Genomic DNA, 14,179 nt, shown 5'->3' on the forward strand with positions numbered 1-14,179 from the left:
ATGAACTATACTTCAATAAAATAAAAAATAAAAGGTAGATAATTTTCTAGAATGACTCACAGAACTTAGGAAAGTAGTTACTAGTTTTTTATAAAGGATATAACAGTAACAACCAAATGGAAGAGACACATAGGACAAGGTATGGGGTGGGGGTGAGTTTCCATGCCCTCTCCAAGCACACCACCCTCCTAGTACCTCCATAGGCTCACCAACCTGTAAGCTCTCTGAATCCCACCATTTAGGGGTATTTTTTATGGAGACTCCGTCACATAGGCATGGTTGATTAAATCATTGGCCGGTGGTGACGGAACTCAATCTCCAGTCCCTCTCACCTCCTGAGAGGTTGGGCAGTGGGGCTGAAAGTTCCAACCCTCTCATCACAACTATTGGTTCCTGTGGCAACCAGTCCCCATCCTGAAGCTACCCAGGAGCCCAACTTGAGTTCAAATAAGTTCAAATAAGTATAAACTCAGGTATGGTTGAAAGGGGTTTATTTGAATTAAAAAATATACTCTCTCATGCATATCACTCAGGAAGTATCAAGGATTTTAGAAACTCTGTGTCAGGAACTAGGGACAAAGACCAAATATATATTTCTTATTACCAACATCCTTATTCTATTAATGAGGGAACTGAAGTTTAGATAATAATCATAGCTTGCACTACAGTGTGTTATATTTAAGAAATGGTTCTGTATATATTGTAGACTGTATTCTAAAGTATAGTATAGTGCCTATATAATCACACATATGCTATATAAAATGTACTATTCTATAACCTAGAAGTATTGTACATTAGTAGATATTATTACATTATATAATAACACATCTATTAAATGTTTTACTCCTATAATAACCCTATAGGGTGAGAACTAACTATGATTACTATCATTTGAGGAAACTGAGCTACAGTGAAGTTACATTAGTGCACAAGATCACACCATAGGAGGGACTTCCCTGGTGGTTCAGTGGCTAAGAATCTGCCTTCCAATGCAGGGGATGCAGTGGGTTTGATCCCTGGTTGGGGAACTAAGATCCCACATGCCACAGGGCAACTAAGCCCATGCCACAACTAATGAGCATGTGGGCCACAACTAGAGAGCCCACGCACCACAACTACAGAGCCTGTGCACCACAACTAGAGAGAAGCCCAAGCACCACAAAAAAGATCCCACGTGCAGCAATTAACACCTGACACAGCCAAAAATAAAATAAATAAATAAATAAATATTTTTTTTAAAAAAAAGATCACACTATGGGACGTGGCAGTTGAGCTGATCTAAAAGTTGTGCAGCCCCACAGGCACTTCCCTGGCGGTCCAGTAGTTAAGACTCTGCACTTCCAATGCAGGGGGTGTGGGTTCAATCCCTGGTCAGGGAACTAAGATTTCACATGCCATGCAGTGCAGCCAAAAAAATAAAGTTGTGCAGCCCCAAATCCTTTGCTGTCAACACTCCCCTAAACTGCTCTTGTCTGAGTCCCAGGCCTGAATGTGGACCTATCTCAAGGTTCTTGGTCACTGTTTCTCAGTATATCAAAGAATCTTCTTCAATTTTATAATATTCTCTCCCTACTTCAATTTAAAATGTTTATACCCCCAGTCACTTAGCAAAACTCAGCTTCATATTTCCTTGATTCTAAATCTTGCATTTGACAAAAGATGCTATATATAAAGTTAAAAGAAAAATGATGAAGGATATATTTGTGAAAAGATTCTCATTTTACATAATAAATTATTACTATCCAAAATGTGTAAAAGGCTCCTGAAAATAAAGGAGCAAATAAGACTTACATGCTGAGAACTATAAAACATTGATAAAGAAAATCGAAGATGATTCAGGAAATGGAAAGATACCCCACACTCTTGGAATGGAAGAATTAATATTGTTAAAATGGCCATACTACCCAAAGCAATCTACAGGTTTAATGCAATCCCTATGAAATTATCCATGACATTTTTCACAGAACTAGAACAAGCAATCCTAAAATTTGTGTGAAACCAGAAAAGACCCAGAATTGCCAAAGCAATCCTGAGAAAAAAAGAACAAAACTGGACGCATAACCCTTTCAGACTTCAGACGATACTACAAAGCTACAGTAATCAAAACAGCATGGTAGAGGCACAAAAACAACATATAGCTCAATGGAACAGAAGAGGGAGCCCAGAAATTAACCCACACACCTATGATCAATTAATCTTTGACAAAGGAGGTAAGAGTATATAATGGAGAAAAGACAGTCTCTTCAGCAAGTGGTGTTGGAAAGCTGGACTGCCCCTTATAAATCTAGGAAGTTAGAACATTCCCTCATAACATATACAAAAATAAACTCAAAATGGCTTACAGACTTAAATATAAGACATGACACCATGAAACTCCTAGAAGAGAACATAGGCAAAACATTCTCTGATATACATCATAGCAATGTTTTCTTAGGTCTGTCTTCCAAAGCAATAGAAATAAAAGCAAAAATAAACAAATGGGACCTAATCAGATTTATAAGCTTTTGCACAGCAAAGGAAACCATGAACAAAATGAAAAGAAAATCTATGGACTGGGAGAAAATATTTGCAAATGATGTGACCAACAAGGACTTAATTTCCAAAATATACCAACAGCTATTACAACTCAAGACAAGAAAACAAACAACCCAATCAAAAAATGGGCAGAAGACCTAAATAGAGATTTCTCCAAAGAAGACATACAGATGGCCAACAGGCACATGAAAAGATGCTCAAGATCACTAATTATTAGAGAAATGCAAATCAAAACTACAATGAAGTGTCAACTCACTCCAGTCAAAATGGCTATTTTCAAAAAGTCTACAAATAATAAATGCTGGAGAGGGTGTGGAGAAAACGGAATCCTCCTACACTACTGGTGGGAATGTAAATAGGTGCACCATTATGGAAAACAGTATGGAGGTTCCTTAGAAAACTAAAAATAGAGTTAGTATATGATCCAGCTACCCCACTCCTGGGCATGTATCTGGAAAAGAGGAAAACTCTAATTAAAAAAGATACATGCACCCCAACGTTCACAGCAGCACTATTTACAGTAGCCAAGACATGAAAGCAACCTAAATGTCCCTTGACAAATGAAGGGATAAAGAAGATGAGGTATATATATACAATGGAGTATTATTCAGTCACAAAAAAGAATGAAATAATGCCATTTGCAGCAACCTGGATGGACCTAGAGATTATCATACTAGGTGAAGTAAGTCATACAGAGAAAGACAACTATTATGATGTCACTTATATGTAGAATCTAAAAAATAGTAAAAATTTATTTACAAAACAGAAACAGGGGGCTTCCCTGGTGGCACAGTGGTTGAGAATATGCCTGCCAATGCAGGGGACATGGGTTTGCGCCCTGGTCTGGGAAGATCCCACATGCTGCGGAGCAACTAGGCCCATGAGCCACAACTACTGAGCCTGCATGTCTGGAGCCTGTGCTCCGCAACAAGAGAGGCTGCGATAGTGAGAGGCCCCGCACACTGCGATGAAGAGTGGCCCCCACTTGCCCCAACTAGAGACAGCCCTTGCACAGAAACGAAGACCCAACACAGCCAAAATAAATAAATTAATTAATTAATTAAAAGAAAAAGAATGCAACACAATTCTTTACAGAAAACAGAAACAGACTCATAGACGTAGAAAACAAACCTATGGTTACCAAAGGGAAAGGGAGAGGAGGGATAAATCAGGAGCTTGGGATTAACATATACACACTACTATATATAAAATAGATAACCAACAATGACCTACTGCAGAGCACCGGGAACTATACTCAATACCTTATAATAACCTATAACGGAAAAAATTTTTTCTAAAAGATAAATGATGAATTATATATTTGTGAAAAGATTCTCATTTTATTTTTCTATATTTATTTATTCATTTATTTATTTGGCTGTGCCGGGTCTGAGTTGTGGCATGCAGGATCTTTTAGTTGCAACATGTGGGATCGAGTTCCCTGACCAGGGATTGAACCCAGGCCCCCTGCATTGGGAGCGTGTAGTCTTAACCACTGAACCACCAGAGTAGACCCAAGATTCTCATTTTATATAATAAATTATTAATATCCAAAATGTGTAAAGTGCTCTTAAAAATAAAGAAGCAAATAAGACATTTTATTATTTATGTTGCCATGTGTATAACAAGTTGCTTAAAACAACAAACAATTGTAGTCTCAGTGTCTGTGGGTCAGGGTTGTTGGTGTGGTTTGGTGGGTGTTTCTGGCTCAGGGTCTCTCCGGAGGCTGCATTTAAGACTCAGACAGTAGGGGCTTCCCTGGTGGTGCAGTGGTTAAGAATCCGCCTGCCAATAAGGGACACAGGTTTGAGCCCTGGAAGATCCCACATGCCGCGGAGCAACTAAGCCCATGCGCCACAACCACTGACCTGAGCTCTAGAGCCCGAGAGCCACAACTACTGAGCCCGCCAAGCCACAACTACTGAAGCCCGCGTGCCTAGAGCCCGTGCTCCATAAGAGAAGCCACCGCAGTGAGAAGCCCACAGAAGAGTAGCCCCCGCTCACCACAACTAGAGAAAGCCCGCTCACAGCAACGAAGACCCAACGCAGCCAAAAATAAATAAATAAAATAAATTAAAAAAGAAAAAATTCAGACAGTTGCTAGGCTCTGAGGCTTGCCTGGGTTTACAGGATCCACTTCCAAGCTAGCACTCAGCTGCTGGCAAGAGGCTTCAATTCCTGGCCACAATGCCCTTCCCATAGGACTGCTCACGATATAAAAGTCGGCTTCCCAACTTCTATGAGAGCGATGAGATAGACAGAGGGAGAGAGCACAAGTGGGCAAGGGAGCTACCAAGATGAAAGCTTTTGTAACTTAATCCTGGAAGGGATATACCATCCCTTCTGCCTTAAGCTGTTGGTCTCACAAACTAACCCCGGTAGGATGTGGGAGGGAGCCACATAGGGTGTGAGCCGCAGAAGATAGAATAGAGGTCATCTTGGATGCTGGATGCCATTAACATAAAAATGGTTATCCATATAAAAAGATATTTGTCCCCCCAGTGATTAGGTAATGCAAATTATAAGAAAAAGAACCCATTTCTCTGTTAGATTAGCAGGAACTTTAAAAGTCTGACACAATCTATCATTGACCACATCGCAGGCAAGTGGGTATGCTTACACCTTATCCTGGAAGTGTGCATTGAAAGGACAATTTGCAGTAACCTCTGAAGTAGTGACTCCACTTCCTAGGTTTCTCTCCTGAAGGAATACTGACTTACGTTCACATGATTTATGTTCAGGGGTGCTCAGGGAAGAACTGCTTGCTGTACAAAGAGAATAAAGAACAGAATGCCCATGAATAAGGAACCATTATTTCATATCATATCCACAGTGCACATAGTATGTTGCTAAATGAAGAAATCTTCATGCCAAATATATGTATCTTGTGATCTAATTTAAGTAAAATAATTTTTTTTAAATCTCCCATGCAGGTGATAAACACACACACACACACCAGCAAAAATACAGGAAACCTGCATACCTTGTTCACTCCTTAACCCACAGGGCTGTGAACAGAGACATTCTGGATAAAAACTAGGTCCCAAAATATCTGAATATAGATAAAGATAAATCTAGAAAGTTGCATAGTCAATTATAGAGAACGATATGATGAGGGAACATTCCCATTTGGGTGTGTGTGTATTATATACAAAACCACAAATATGTACTTAAGTTTTGGAGTTTATTTCCTTCCAACAACATTGCTACAACCAACTGTAAATAAAAATCATGAAACTGGACATAGTCAGCAAGACTGACACCATCCTGGCCTTCAGAACTCCTCTCCAAGGGCTTTTAAATCCCAAATTCAGTGCGAAGAAGTTAGAAGAGGAGAAGGATGAAGAGGAAGGGGAGGAGGAGAAAAAGTAGGAGGAAGAGAAATAGGAGGAAGGGGAGAAGGGGGAGGAGCATGGGAGAGGAGAAGGGGGAAAGAAAAAGAAAGAGACGAAGGCTTCCCTGGTGGCGCAGTGGTTGAGAGTCCGCTTGCCGATGTCGGGGACACGGGTTCGTGCCCCGGTCCGGGAAGACCCCACATGCCGCGGAGCGGCTGAGCCTGCGCGTCCGGAGCCTGAGCTCCTCAACGGGAGAGGCCACAACAGTGAGAGGACCGCGTACCGCAAAAAAAAAAAAAAAAAAAAAAAGCCCAGTCCAGGCGCTGCAGTGAGCTGGTGTAGGGGCCTGTGTGTGGAGTGCGCGGCACCCAAGTGGACCCGCCTGAGCGTGAAGGGGAGCTCAGCCGGTCCTGGCATGCGCGGGACAAGGACGCCTGGACGTCTGCCGCTCATCTCCCCTGAGAGTTGCTTCCGCATTTCCAGCAACACATATTCGACCAGCCGGGTTAGCTCCGCTAAGGTAGCTCGGGTTTCGTGGTGTTAACACTCCCCCACTAATTTTCTAGCCCACGGGCTGGACTCAACGGATGATTTTGAACCCCGCAAACCGCCCGAAGCATCTTCTCCGCCCTCTGGTGGTTACAGCAAAGTGAAACTGTTAGAGAAATTCAACTCCCGCTGAACTCGGAGTTGCAAGGAATAGATTTATGACGACTCGAGGAGGAAAACGCATGATCTTGCAATTTGTGTTTTAAAATGTCCAGAGCTTGTGGCTCTCCACGGGTCACCATTTCACCGAAAGTGCATGTTCCCAACTGATGCAGTTTGAATGTGATGTCCTCGGAACACCTCCGCGGTGCTTCGAAAGCCTGGAATCCGCCCCGCACAATGGATCGCGCCTTTGTCACTGTATTCCCTCCTGTCTTCCAGGTCCTCTGGGTGTGCTCCCGGCAGGCTCTGGGTCTCGTGTCCTGTACTCCCCTGAACAAGTTTTGATTTTGACTGCAAGGAGGTAACTCCTCAGCCCCAGGCCAGGGAGACCCAAAAAGGGTGGAGCCCCAAGATCTCCCCTGGGAGGCGGCGCGCAGCAGTACACTTTATAAAAGTGTTTTTCAGCCTTTGAGCCAGCAAGCCACTTTAATTTTAGAAGAGTTGCCGATTGGAGCAGACATTGTGAGGAAGTTCATAACTTAAAACGCCCCACTCCACTACGGGGGGTACCGAGATGCATCTCTGCCTTCCCATTCTCCAGCAGAGAGAGGAGGCGCGCCCGCCCCAACTAAACTCTAAAGCCACCCCTGGAGTTTGGGCAGAGAGAGATGCTTCAGGCGTTATAGCCCCGCCCTGCCTGGGGACTTTTCCTTTTGTTCCTCATTAAAAAACAATGGTTGAGGGTGAGGGAAGCGAAATGGGCGAAGGTGGTCCAAAGGTGCAAACTTCCAGTTTACTTCCTGGGGTAGTAAAGTACGTCATGGTGACTGTTGTTAACCAGTGTATCGTATATTTGAAAGTTGCTTAGAAAGTAGATCTTAAAAGTTCAAACACATGGGCTTCCCTGGTGGCGCAGTGGTTGAGAATCCGCCTGCCGATGCAGGCGACACGGGTTCGAACCCTGGTCCGGGAAGATCCCACATGCTGCGGAGCAACTAAGCCCATGTGCCACGACTACTGAGCCTGCGCTCTAGAGCCCGTGAGCCACAACTACTGAGCCCGCGTGCCACAACTACTGAGTCTGCGCTCTAGAGCCTGCGAGCCACAACTACTGAAGACTGTGCACCTAGAGTCTGTGCTCCGCAACAAGAGAAGCCGCCCGGGCATGTCAAGGAAGAGTAGCCCCCTCTCACTGCAACTAGAGAAAGCCCCGTGTGCAGCAACGAAGACCCAATGCAGCCAAAAATAAAATAAGATAAATAAATTTTAAAAAAACAGTTCACACACACAACTGTAATTTTGTGTGGTGATGGATTTAACTAAAATTGTGTTAACTAAACTTACTTCACAGTATGTACATATACCCCAGGTAGTTTTGATGTAGGCGGGCTTCCACTGCTCTTTGAGAAATACTGACAGACCAGTGGTGCTAAAATGCAGATTGGAAAGACTTTCACCTAGTACTTACAATTTGGAAGGTTTTGGAGGGAGCCAGGAATCAGGATTTTCATTACACACACAGTTTCAAAGGCTACTCTTTAAGAACTCATAATCTAATAATATGGTTACTGGCTCTCACACTTGTTTAAATTGAAAGCCAAAGAAATATATTTAACATTGTATCTAGTACATATGTATTTATGTGTATGTAAATATGCATGTATGTATAAAATGGGAGCAAAACTTAGGGAAAAATACCGACCTGACATAGCCTGACAAGAAAAAGCAGCCCCCTCTATAATCAGAATTTTGTCAAGTGTTCTAAAAGTTAAAGTAACAACAAAAAAATTCCTTTCATTTTCCTCACTCAAGGCCCTGCTTCTCTTTGTTGTTCCCAATAAAGCCGGGACTCCTCTGATTCCTCTTTTAAATGTATATCTGGATCCCTTTTCAAATGCAAATTCCACTTTATCTATGGTTATTTAAGGTAGATTTCAAAAACACATGCTTGGATGGCTTTTCAAACCTAGATTGTGAGTTTACTTTTGAGGACTTCCCAGACACCCTGTGCTGATCCCCAAACCAAAAGCATTTGGGAGGTGGGACTGTCTCCTTTTGTTCTCTCAAAGAACCCATAAACTTGTGGAGATAGGAACTGTAATTAAGTAACCAGTGGTTTCTTGCTGGTGGATACTCCCCTCATTCTTACTTTTCGCAGATCTTGAAAAAACAAAAGCCCTATTTCAGACATACCAGAGTCTATGGACTCATTTCCAAAACTAGAACAATGTGCTCTGGCATCTAATCTCCACTAGTCTCTTCCATTAAAAAAATAATCATACTGGACCACTACGTTGATTAAACCATGCACAACTCACTGGGTGAAACACACCAGTCTAAGACCTGTTGGGAAAGGATTTGTTGTGAGGTTCCAGGTTTAAAGGGCTCCCTGTTCTCGTTCTGAGTGGCATTCGCTGAGCCCTCAGGACCTGGGCGGACAACAGTCCAAAGAAACTGAACTCGCAGATCTTTTTTTTTTTTTTTTAAGTCCCCAGTAGGAAAGACGAGTGCAAAAGGCGCTGGGTATCAGAGATGTTGGTGGAAGTGTAAGGAGAGGGAAGGCAAATTCGTAAAACCTGGTGAGGAGCTGTAGTCGAAGGAGAAGATGGAAGCTCAGACCCGGGGGCGATTTGCCCTTCGGCAGTGGTGCTCAACTCTGGGAGACCAGCTTTCCTTTTTCATTTGCGAATGTGAGGAATCCCCGCAGGTGCGCAACAGCGGCGGTGCAGGAAAGCCAGCGCGGTGCCACGCCTTTTCTTCTCGCTTATTCAATTTGTCATCAACGACGCATCGGAACAATCGAGAGGCAAAAACTGTTCGCTTCCTTTTTTCAGAAGATTCCCTAGGAAAACGATTTGCTTTTTAAATTTCTTTGAACAACCTTTCGCCCTAGAAATGGGAGAACTGAAATTCTGGTTAATTCTGATTTCAAATATCTGCGTGGCAATTTGGGAGTAAACATTCATCCCCAAGGCCTCTCCCATTCATCTATGGGAGAGGGGAGGAACTACCTAAGACCCCGTAATGTCACCCCTCCAAGGGTGATAGGGCCAGCGCGAGCCCTTCTTACCGCGGTGTCGCGGAACCAAAGTTGGTGACCGGTGGCTACCGACAGTGGCGGGCGGCTTCTGGGTCCAGCCGTCTGCCGGAGTAGCCTGTTTGAGATACAGCGCCCACCCTTAGAAATTCCCGCGCGGGCGCCTATGTACTTGGCAGGATGCACACCTCCCCGATCCTCGCCTTCCCAGCCCGAAGAGCGACGGCAGAGAGGCCACTGTTCTAGACCCTCCCTTGCGGCCAGCCCACCCCTCCCTAGGCTTCAGGGCATTTGGAAGGCGCGACCACCTGCGTCAGAGAACGAACATGGCACTGGCGGGGCTGACCCCCAGAAACTCCTGGATCCCGGGCGGGGGCCACCGTTGGAGATGGGGTGGGAGTAGGAGGAATTACGCAAGGCGGGAGGGTTCAGTGGAGAAAGCAAGGGAGAAGTCCAAGGGCTTGGAGCGTCCGGCTTCCAGCAATAGGAAGGCTCTGTAATAACAGAGAGACCAGGCAATGGTCCCTGTAAAGAGTCCCGGAAATCAGGGGTCAGATGTACTTGCTGTGTCCCTAGAAATTCCTCAAATGCGGCTGTTAACTTTTCCAGGCTTTTTCAACTCAGTTAAGGAGTCTGATACTGGATAATTTCTGAGGATTTATCAGGGTGTTAGCTCTGTACTACTAGAGTAAGTAAATTTTAAAACAAACGAACAGACAGACCGCGCTGGGTTGCTGTCGCCATCGTTGCAGCCCCTTGGGTCTCAACAAGACCGGCGATGCTCCAGAATGGGAGACAAGCCAGTTTGGGAGCAGAATGTATCCAGCTTCATTCAACGTTACTACCAGTTATTTGATAACGACAGAACCCAACTGGGCGCAATTTATACTGACGCGCCATGCCTTGCCTGGAAAGGACAGCAGTTTCAGGGGAAAGCTGCCATCGTGGAGAAATTGTCTAGCTTCCACTCCACAAAATCCAGCACAGCGTCACGGCTCAGCACCATCAGCCCATGCCAGATAGCTGCATCATCAGCACGGTTGTAGCCCAGCTCAACGCAAGTGAAGCCCCTACCACGGGGTTCCGTCCGTTGTTCCTATTAAAAGAACATCAACTGGTGTTTGGGTTTGCACCAATGACAGGTTCAAGCCTGCCCTGCACAACTTGGGCTAACGCTCTCCCAGCCAGGCACTCATGCTGTTTCCTCCTCCCTCCTCTTCCCGATACTATTCACACTTCTCCAGATGCTCTAGATGCTCCGAATATCATACACAAATGGGCAGGGCCACGGTGGGAGTGAGCGCAGGACGCCGCTGCTACTGAGGTATTGTGCATGATGTTTGGACGCTAGACTAGTTGCATCTGACAGGAGAAGTTTGTGCTGTACCAGCGCATGACTTGGAAACACAAGTTAATGCAAAAGGTTGTCTTTTTTTTTTTTTAATCTACTGACAAGTTGTTTTAGTAACCCAAAGAAGTGAAGGAGAAAGCTTCTGCCTCACTGCCCAGATGTACTGATTTGTTCCGATGTTTCAGTGCCTCATGATACAATAAAACCACGGAAATTTTCTTACAAAAACAAACAAACAACCTTTTTAAAGAAATTATACCAAGTAGTTGTGTCAGGGGTAAAGGCAGATGTTTTTGGAAGTGAGGCTAAGGATAGAAGTAGATGATAACCTTTCAACTAGAAGAGATAATGTAAAGAAAGAAAATAGGAACACAAAGTAACATTTACATGATCTATTCTTAAAGTGGGAAATCTACATCATCCAAGCCACAGGGAAGATAGCTACGTTCACATCAAGTTGGTTTTAGATGGTACATCTGTCTCATTTGTTAAGTCCCATTAGCCTTCCTCGTGGCAGAGCTGGGGAGTCCCTAGGAAGGCTACCAGCATGAGCCAGACCCAGGGCCCACCTTACAGTTCAGAATTCTGGCTCTTACCATTCAGGATGCGGTTTAGGGGCCAGACCTTTCTCATTTCCAAAGTCCACAACACAGGCTTTAGGATGCCTTTTCTCAGCAAGCTATTACAAACCAAGAGGTTTTGGTTCCCAGACATTCCACAGATCTGGGAGAGAATTCTTACCTGGCAATGTCTTTCCACAACCTAATGGTGACTGAGACATACAAGAACCCCCTTCAGCAACTGGATTCAATCACAGTTATGGGGCAGCCGACTTTCCAGCCTTCAACTCCTGTACTCACTATTAACTGTCTACTTTCTTGTCAAGTCAGTAAGCCAGCAGCCCACACATCTCTCTCCTGGGTTTCCCCAAAATACTAACTGAACTCTAGTACCTGTCAAGATCCCCTTAGCCTAATGAGAACCGTTCATCAACACTCCATTTTGTTAAAAGACCCATAACAGCTTATGATAGTGTTACAGAAAAATTATTCACGACACTAGTTAAAGCACAATAAGGCTGATCTTGGGGAGGCAGCGGTGACTGGTGGCGTGAAGCGAGATCTTAATTCCCTGCCCAAAAATTGAACCTGGGTAGCTTGGATGAAAACCAGGAATCCTAGCTACCACACCCCCTGGCTCTTGCCTCCAGTGAAAAATGCATTTCTCACGGAGGCAAAAACTGTAAAAACAGGTACAAAGTTTATTATTAGAGACATAGCACAACAACAAGTGGGAGAGCAAACAGAGAAAGTGTGTTTAGTTAAGACAGAAGCAAGGCAGAGATGCACACCCCGAGAGAAAGGGTGTGGGCATCCTGCCTAATGAGGAGGAGCGCAGTAAAGAGGCGGTTAGGTCATTTATATAGGGCAGTTCTTCCGGGTCTTTGTTTACCTTTGACCAATTATCTGGTTTCTTTTTCCACACCTGACCTGCCTTAGGACCCTCCCCAACATGCGTGCACAACTTTTTTCCAAGATGGATTACAGCCCAGAGGCCTATGGGATGGCCTTAGCATCACATATTATGGGGTGGTGCCCCCTCCTTTTTGACCCGCAAGGAGCCTTTCTGCGCATGTGCAATGTTTCCCTTGCCCCAAGGATGGAGAAATGTATGACCTCTTGATCTTTTAACAAAGTTTAGCCCCTCCCTGTCCCTGCCATAAAAATGTCAAATGTCCAGTAATTTACCCTATTTCTCTTGCTGGTTTTTATATCGAGGTGCAGATCTTGAAATATAGACAGGAGTCCGGTCATAAATATGTAGTCCTGGAGCCCGTTTGTCTCTTGCTCCAGGAAATGTAAACAGGGGGCTGGTAATGAATGTCTGGCCTGGAGCCCATCTTCTTCTCACCCCAGGAAGTGTGAACAGGAGGCCGGTTGTAAATGTCTAGCCTGGAGCCCATCTATCTCCTGCCTCAAGGCAATCTTTATTCAGGGGACTATTGGGATAGGTGTATGGACCACTGAAAACAGGGCTTTGCAATGGGGGAGAGTGATTGGGCTCAACTCCAAATACAACGAGGAAAAGTGGGAATTCACAGCCAAGGAGCAGGGTGGGAGAGTCAGTGGATAGAATATTACTAAGGGGAAACATTAGGGGTAAAGGGGCATTCAGGCTAAAGTGACCTCACCTGAGGGGATTCTTGCTGAAGGTAGGCCAGGGTGCTCTGATATCACCTGAGGGATGGTGGGGGGGATGAGGAACCTGATCAGGATGTCAAGGGTAATCAGAAATCTCTAGGGTGGGGACTTCTGGTTAAACTGACTTAGCAGGATTCTTGCTAAAACTGGACAATGCAGAACAAGAATGGAAGCCCAAAAGTCAGGTCTAGTTGAAAAATGATCAGGGAAACCTGATTACAGTTGGGCTGAGGAGAGAATCTGCCAACAACAGCCCAGCCTTTTTCCTGCAGAATAGAGTAAAGCAGAAATTATCAGAGTGAATCATGATTTGTGCGTCTTTCTCTGGGCTGCAGGCAAAAAAGCATACGGAGTGAAATCCAAGTTCTTTAGCCTGGTGTATGAGGACCTCTTACCTCATCTGCAGGTTTGTCACACAGCTCCCTCCAAATAGCAAGTGTTTTGCATCACGGCCATTCGTTCACTTAGCTCATCTTCATGTTGTACCAGTGAGATTTTCCCGTCTTCCAGAATAAGCCCCACTTTCTCACCCTTGAGCTGGGCTGCTCTGAGTGGATACCCAGTAAATGCTAAATTAAATTAACTCAAAGAAGAGAGAGATTAGGACAGCAGATCTGTTGGCAATTATCTCAATATTCCAGGGAGATGACTTCAACAAAGACAACCAGAATGCCAAAGAGAAGATGGATGGGGGACTTTGTCTATTTTAACCAGTTAGATCTGGGAGATAACAGGCAGGGAAAAGCTGAAGGTGACAACTTTCATGTTTCATTGAATGGTCTCAAATTTATCTGTAAGAGACTAGGAACAAGAAACTGGAAATAATAATAAAATAAGCAGAGAAGTAAGACTGCAACAAGTTTCCTAATGTGGGTGTGTGTGGGTGGGTGTATCCAGATCTGTGTTAGTTTCTTAGGGCTGCCATAACAAATTGCACAAATGGGTTAACCTGAAACAACAGGAATTTATTCTCTCATAGTTCTAGAGGCTAGAATGTGAAAACGAGGCATCAGTAAGACCATGCTCTATGGAAGAATCCTTCCTTGCCTTCTCCTAGCTGCTGGTGATT

The 14,179-nt window shown here is 44.4% G+C and overlaps 1 pseudogene; it reads left to right on the plus strand.

The window, feature by feature from the left end:
• The first annotated feature begins 10,346 nt into the window (after positions 1 to 10,346).
• LOC137220904 (nuclear transport factor 2 pseudogene) lies at positions 10,347 to 10,763 on the plus strand (annotated as a pseudogene).
• The last annotated feature ends 3,416 nt before the right edge of the window (positions 10,764 to 14,179 follow it).

This window comes from Pseudorca crassidens, chromosome 3 (genome assembly GCF_039906515.1).
Source record: "Pseudorca crassidens isolate mPseCra1 chromosome 3, mPseCra1.hap1, whole genome shotgun sequence".
NCBI classification, from domain to species: Eukaryota; Metazoa; Chordata; class Mammalia; order Artiodactyla; family Delphinidae; genus Pseudorca; species Pseudorca crassidens.